The sequence below is a fragment of the Triticum dicoccoides genome, chromosome 1A (assembly GCF_002162155.2).
Source record: "Triticum dicoccoides isolate Atlit2015 ecotype Zavitan chromosome 1A, WEW_v2.0, whole genome shotgun sequence".
Taxonomy (NCBI): domain Eukaryota; kingdom Viridiplantae; phylum Streptophyta; class Magnoliopsida; order Poales; family Poaceae; genus Triticum; species Triticum dicoccoides.
In genome coordinates this window covers 458,370,517-458,378,187 of record NC_041380.1, presented here as the reverse complement: position 1 = coordinate 458,378,187, position 7,671 = coordinate 458,370,517, and the positions used below count along the sequence as shown (strand labels likewise).

Sequence of the window (7,671 nt, the reverse complement as noted above, 5' to 3'; positions counted from 1 at the left end):
GGGTAAATGTAAATATTTGCTTGACTGCACATGAGACCTGGGATTTGAATCGTGGGGATGAAAATAAAGGGATACAGGGATACACAACACACCTCGGATTCACAGGATATGTTGCCTATCTTTACTTTCTACTCCAACATTTTCAGCTTTTTACACCGGATTATACTTTTTTTTCCAAGCATTCGCCTCCTGCTAAGGATCCCGCTACACCATCTGAATCTATTTTTTCTGACATCCGATCATATATGGCGTACGGAACATCACCTGGGACTATGCATTGAGCTGTCTGAACGGTGAATGGTGTCGGATATGTCACCCTTCGATCCACGTGAGAGGCGGCAGTGGCATTCCCAGTAGCTGTCCGGTGTCTTCGGTTATGGGCAGCATGCCAGCTGTACTGACTCGGCGTCGTGTGACTTACCTTGTTCCACGCAGCCGGAGAAGCCAGACCCGCTCTCCATGGTTTCTGGTTTCTCTCTCCGGCGGCGCTGAAGGCCTTCTTGTTTATAGCTATGTAGCGTGGGAGGTCAACGTCTTTGCAGTTAAGCAGGGCGTTGTTTTGTAGGCTTTTCATAGTTTATGTAGGTTGTGAGTGGACGCCAGCATGTAAATTAGTTGGAGGTCGTATGCTTGCTTGGACAGCTACATATCCTTAGATAACTCGCCCATGCTGCCATGCATGCATGTAGCACACATATGAGATCGGGCTCAAAGATGCAAAACACGACGATACTTGGTGCTTTGACTAATGAACATGATGGGGCAGTTTGACATTTTCTTCTTGACGAGCAGAGGCAGCTTGACACTTGACTTGAAGATATGAGATTCCTCAAGATATACAAAAGTGCGGAACTCGATCAACATGGACCACGTAGGTGGAAAACTGAATAGTATGTTCGTCGGGCATGTCCAACATCCATCCTTAAACCTCTCGCATCCGTTTGTACCACGGAAGTCCATTTAATGCGGTCCTGTATCGGTCCACGGTGCGGTCCGAACATACTTTCTTCTGCAAATCAGAGACAAATGTGAGGAGCTTTCCGGGAGTCCGGATCGCTCCCATGCCCGCTTCTGACCGTCCTGGCCCACCCAAAATCCCTTCGCTCTCCCGTGCACGCTTCCAGCTGGGCGCTAACTGCATGCATTCATGTCGATGTAGAGCGCGCCGCTCCACATTGAAAACGGTTCAGAGCGGACGTGACCTCTCACTGCCTCGGCCATTGAAGCGACGCGCCGACCGAAGGCGCCGCCCGCTGCACGCCTGGCTGAACACGCCTCCTCGCCGCGTTCAAATGTCTCCATTAAACCTGCATGGAAGCCGAGAAACCTACTCCGGTCACACGTCCATTCACGAGCCGGCTGGTTAAACGCAATACCGGGCAAACTCCTCTTGTCCGCCCTCTGTTTAAACGAGGCCACAAGCCGGGCAAGAATCGCACCACTCCGCCGCTCCCCATCTACTCCTTCCACCATTTTCTCCATCCTTTCGATGACATCCGACGAGCAGGAAGAGCAATTCTCCGGCATAAAAGTCGGCTGGGTGGCCAACCGAGCCGGCCAGATACGAGCGAGGTAGCTGGCTGCTCCACCTCCCTCGCCTAGCCCGACCGAACAAGTTGCCGCCCCAAGCCGGCGCGTGGTTCAACACGTACCTCGCCGCTCCAAGCCAGCTCGCGGAGGAGTGGCGAGTTGATCCAGGCCCCGGCATGGCAGGGAGCCCGGTGGCACACGTGCTCACCACTGCCGTCAACGATGCCGCATCGTACCGTGCCTCCCGTGCCTACGATCGTGCCATCTGCCGTCAACGCGCGGGTAACCGTGAAAGAAGTCCGATGCACGAAGATCGACGAATCGAAGGCCAGTGCGTCCGCATCCGCCACCAACATCGAGGGAAACTAGAACACGGAAGGCCGTCGCCGCTTGGGTACTAGGAAGGCCACCGCGAGGCGACGCCGACGTACACAGCCGGTGTCTTCTCCGGTTCTTTATCTCGGACCATCGTCGCCCCCCATCTGGGCTCCACGTAAGCAGAGGCGCCCCCCTTCCCCTCCAGCTGAAGCATCAGCCGGTGGTTCCACTCTGATGAGCGGTGGGAAAGCGAGCCGCCCTTTGCGCTGAAGTATATAACTCCAGGGCTCCCGGCAGTCCGAGCGGGCTGCCGGACATGGGAAAGATAAAGGGACCCGCCGCGACCGGCCGTAGATTAGTGTAGTGTATCCGTGTCGTGGAAGTGGAGCTCCGCATGACCGTATGTGCACATAGTTTTACCTTGTTTGTTAAAATATGTCCAAAATGTAAACATTTTCGTTTCGTTTGTATGAAATACGTCGTGTTTATATGAATTCGGCCGCGTTTGCAAGTTGATAAATACGTCATTCGCAAATTATCAAGGAAATTTTATTGTTTTTAATTAATGAAAATGACTATTCTTTTCTTATTTAAAAAATACCATTCATGAAATCCAAGGTTGTGATTGAGTACTTCCCCGCTTCTATGGTGATGGCCTTCAAAAACAATTATGGAGAAAAAAATCCTTCTGAAAGATCTGAAAGAAAATTGTATGACTTCTCTAATTTTAGCTTTGAGCCGGAAAAGATTAGCATGCGACGCCTGCACCGCCACCGGCCCTGACCCACGTCAGGGGCGTTTGCGCCTCCAAGAGTCCGTGCTATTGGCTAAGCTTGTGCGGACGACGTCTTGGGCATGACTCAATTAGATGCCTCAATATCAGATTTACGGCTATTTTTGTCTGAGGCCGACAACAAGGGAGTTGTTTAGTTTTATGATTTGGTTAGTCAATTTCTAATATATAGTTGGTTACCAAATCAACTCACATAAAACATGTTTTTGCCAATTTTGTGATGTAGAACTCAAACTTTTGCAAACATAACCAACATAAGCCCACAATAGTAGTTGGGCCGAGGCAAAACAACAATCCGTTAACCCATGGTGGTGTCATCTTAAAGTATAAATGAACAAAATAAAGATAAATAAAATGAAAGGAGTGAAGTTTTCTAAAGAAGAATGAAGTAGTGGCATTAGTATTACCCTTTAAGAAGAAATAAATAAAAAAATAACGACAGAATAGGCGCACAATTCACTTAAAAGCTGCACTTTTTATAATATACAAGAATAAGCGTATAATAGTAAAAATGCAAAAAAAAGGTGTTATAGAAGGGAATGCATTAGTGGCATTGGTATTACCCTTAATGAACAAAGAATATGAAATAGAAAGTAAAACAAATAAAAGTAATGAAGTTATCTAAGAAAGAACGAATTAGTAGCATTAGTGTTATCCTTTAAGAAAAAAGCAAGTGAAAAAAATGCACACAATTTTGCACTGAAATTGCACTTTTTGTAATATGAGAAGAATAAGCATATAATAGTGCAATTTTTGCACTACATAATTTGCACACATTATGTAAGTATTTACCTCTATACTTACACACAAAAAGAAAATAAAAAACGTTTTCTAAGAAAGAATGAATTAGTGGCAGTCAAATTACTATTTAAGAAGAAAGGAAATAAAAACTAAAAGAAATAGTGACAAAAATTGCTCACAGTTTGCACTTAAATTGGGTTTTTTAATATGCAAAAATAAGCATATAAGAGTGAATTTTGCAAAAAAATAATATCTAAGAAGGAATGGATAGTGCCATTAGTACTAGCCTTAAAGAGGAAAAAACTGAAAATTTTTCTAAGAAGAACGGATAAGTAGCATTGATATTGCCCTTCAAGAAGAAAGAACTTGAAAAAAAACTTTAAAAATATTGCACAATACTTCGCATTGAAAATGTAGTTCTTATAACATGCACAGAATAACCACGCGAGAAATGTGTGGTAGCTCTCGGGAGTCCCTATAGGCCTACACCCTCGTGAATAGTAAATTCAAAAAAATAGGGAAAAAATAAAAAATTCTGAAACTATGTGACATCAAATATTGTCGATGGGTGATCTTTGATATCGGAGCTACGGTGCAACTCCTATATTGTTTGGCTAGGGGTTAAAACACTCCAGGTGACATGACAAAGTAAGGTATCCAGGTTCAGGCCACTGGCGAGGTGTAACACCCTACCTCCTACCCTTGTGTTCTTCCTATATATCCATCGGGCCGAATTTCAGCTAGCTATTACCACCTCCCTTCAAATGACCCATCTCCTCTCCTTTTATATCCTTGGGCCAAAGTTGACCCTCCTTCTCCGTACGCCAAACATGACGAACCGAACAGAGATAGTTGGTAACGCTTGTGGAGGATGCCACCACATACCTTCTTACCTGGCGCACGTCGACTACCGTCAGCGAACAAAGTCTGGCATGGTAAAGTTGTATCAGGTGTATGGGTGCTGCCGACGTGCACGTCCCGTCAGAGGAAGTGACTAGACAAGATCCCCGAGGACGCAATGTTGTGTGTCATAGTCACCCACGGGCCCCGAGCACCATGCTTTTTTGGGTCGCCCGGGATCCTCATCTACCCGAGCACCAAGACGACGGAATATCTTTGAGAGGGGAAGCCCAACGACGTATCTATCCCTTGCTATAGACACAAGCCCCGTCCAACGGAGGTACTGTCAGGCCAACACTTTCTCTGGAGGCCAAAGGGCCCCGTTTCCATGTCATCAACAAACATGCTCAAACGTTTTAGGTGATTACACATTTTCGTCGAGAAATATCATCTGATTAGCTCTACACATGGGAAACAAAAATCAATGCTCAAAACTTTGAGTAGTGAAATATTTTTCTTGGATAGAGCTCCTCGAATGTTTTGTCTACACACAAAGTTTGAGCATATTTGATGTCACGAAATTTCAGATTTTATGATTTTATTTTTTGAATTTACTTTTCATGAGGGTGTAGGGACACCAAGAAGTTAAAAACCACTCTCTAAGCATATAATAGTGCAATATTTGCACTTCAGTATAATTCACAAACAACACATTTTATAATATTTGCGTGTATATATTTACACTCGCCCAATATCCCAAATATACTCATAAAAATCAACTAAAAAGGGAGAAAAACATACAAACAGAAAAAAAAGGATAACGAGCTTCGAGCCCAATAGGAAAATCGACTAACTCCCAACAGAAGCAGTTCAAAAGTTCAGTCTAAGAAGGCATGAAGCAACAAAGAAAGTATGAATCTTGACAAAATAATCGATGATCAAAAAATCAACTCACACTTACACAAATTTAAAAGTCAGCCAACTTACGTATAACTAAAGTGTTTTCGTTTTGCACTCATAGTTGTTTGTCACTCCTACAAAAAATGCAAAGCTCATCTCTATGTTAATTTTGTTGACTTCACTCACGCTGGAACCTGTTCGTTCGTTCTATACACGATCAAGGATGTTGCACACGAGGAGCGGAGATCTCTATGTCTGATGGAGAGGCAGGATTTAAGTTGTGCACTCAACTGGTCGTATTTTTTTTCATTTTCGTGCACTACGATGTGTCTTAACCTTATATATACTACCTGTCTACATCTAAGGTCTAGTAGATACAAGCAAGCTGTAGTGCAGGCACTCATTCATTCGAGAAGTCAGCGATGTCGCAAGGAGAGCAAGCACAAACACGAGCAATGAAGAGCTTGGCTGCTGTTCTCCTCGTAGGGAGCCTGCTCCAGCTCGCCGGCTGCAGCCCTCCACCGGACCCGGTGACCTGCACGGATGGCACGTCCAACTGCACGGTCACCAACACGTACGGCTCCTTCACGGACCGCACCATCTGCCACGCGGCCAACGTCGTCTACCCGAGCACCGAGCAGGAGCTGGTCGCGGCCGTGGCGGCCGCCGCGTCGGCCAAACGCAAGATGAAGGTGGCCACCAAGCACTCGCACAGCGGCCCCAAGCTGGCGTGCCCCGGCGGCAGCGAGGGCACGATCATAAGCACCACACGGCTGAACCGGACGGTTTCCATCGACGCCGAGAGGCAGCTCATCACGGTGGAGAGCGGCATGGTCCTCCGGGACCTGATCCAGGCCGCCGCCGCAGCAGGGCTGTCCTTGCCGCACTCGCCGTACTGGTACGGCCTGACCATCGGCGGGCTCCTCGCGACGGGCGCGCACGGGAGCGGGCTGTGGAGGCGCCGTGCACGAGTACGTGGTCGGTCTGAGGATCGTGACGCCGGCGCCGGCGTGCGATGGTTTCGCCATGGTGAGGGAGCTAGGCGCCGATCACCCGGACCTGGACGCCGCCAAGGTCTCCCTTGGGGTCCTCGGCGTCGTCTCCCAGGTGACTCTGGCCCTGCAGCCGCTGTTCAAGCGGTCGGTGACGTTCGTGGAGCGCAACGAGTCGGACTTCACGGCGCGGGTGGCCGAGTGGGGCCGTCTCCACGAGTTCGCCGACATGATATGGCAGCCGCAGCACAACAAGGTCATCTATCGCCAGGACGACCGCGTCGACGTCTCGACGCCGGGCAATGGCCTCGGCGAGTTGTTCCTTTTCCGCTCCGTCCCCACCGCCCTGCTCGTGGGCGGAAGAGCCATAGAGGAGCAACTGCAGGAGAACGGCACCGATATCGCCCGGTGCGCGGCCGAGCAAGAGGGGTTCACGAGACAGCTGCCGGCCTTCGGCTTCACGAACGATGGAGTCTCCTTCACGGGGTACCCGATTGTGGGGTACCAACACCGCATCCAGGCGTCTGGCTCATGCATCGACGGCCCAGAGGATGCCCTCCTCTCCTCCTGCGCCTGGGACCCGCGCATCCGGGGATCTTTCCTGTACAACTCCGGCTTTAGCGTCGCACTCTCCAAGGCGCCGGCGTTCATAGCCGACATGCTACAGCTCCGGGACCTCAACCCGGACGCATTCTGTGCCGCCCTCGACGGTAGGGTGGGCTTGGTCCTCCGCTACGTCAAGGCATCCTCCGCGTACCTCGGCAAGCACGAGGACTCTATCGATGTCGACATCCTCTTCTACCGGAGCCGCACCGACGGCATGCCGCACGCCCATGCCGATGTGGTGGACGAGATCGAACAGATGGCTTTGGGTAACTATGGCGGTCTGCCACACTGGGGCAAGAACCGCAACTTCGCCTTCGACGGTGCCATCGCAAGGTACCCCAAAGCTGATAAGTTCTTTAAGGTAAAGAGCAGTTACGACACCGACGGGCTCTTCTCCAGTGAGTGGACCGACCAGGTGCTTGGTATCAACGGAAGTCCCAACATCATCGAGAATCGTTGTGCCATTGAAGGACTCTGCATCTGCTCCGACGACTCACACTGCGCACCGGAGCAGGGCTACTTCTGCCGGCTAGGGAAGGTTTACAAGAAGGCTAGAGTTTGCTCCTCCGAGGAGGATTATTAGGGATGATGGTAGCACTCATGTTTCCCACTATTTGTGAAATTGTGATTCGTTTTCTTAAGTACGAGCATATGTACTATATTTGTGGTTTACCCTCTATTAATTCAATAATAGTCATGTTTTGACAGCTTGTTTGTGAGACGACTCAAAGTTTGGTTTGCAAAAAAAGAAGAAGATAAAAGTGTCACGCCTCTGTTTGGTTTGCAACCTGCAAGGCCACAACTTCGGTCCATTGTTACTTGTTTTGGGCGAGCCAAACTTTTTGGTCTCCATCAAAGCACCAGACAAATCTCAAAGATAGCCAAATTTGCTGGATGTAAACAACTACGCTGGCAGCTCATAATGGCATTTCAGTAGTCCTATGTACGACA

The 7,671-nt window shown here is 48.7% G+C and overlaps 1 pseudogene; it reads left to right on the top strand.

Moving 5' to 3' along the window:
* Positions 1 to 80: 80 nt before the first annotated feature.
* Positions 81 to 7,436, top strand: LOC119278793 (annotated as a pseudogene).
* Positions 7,437 to 7,671: the final 235 nt, after the last annotated feature.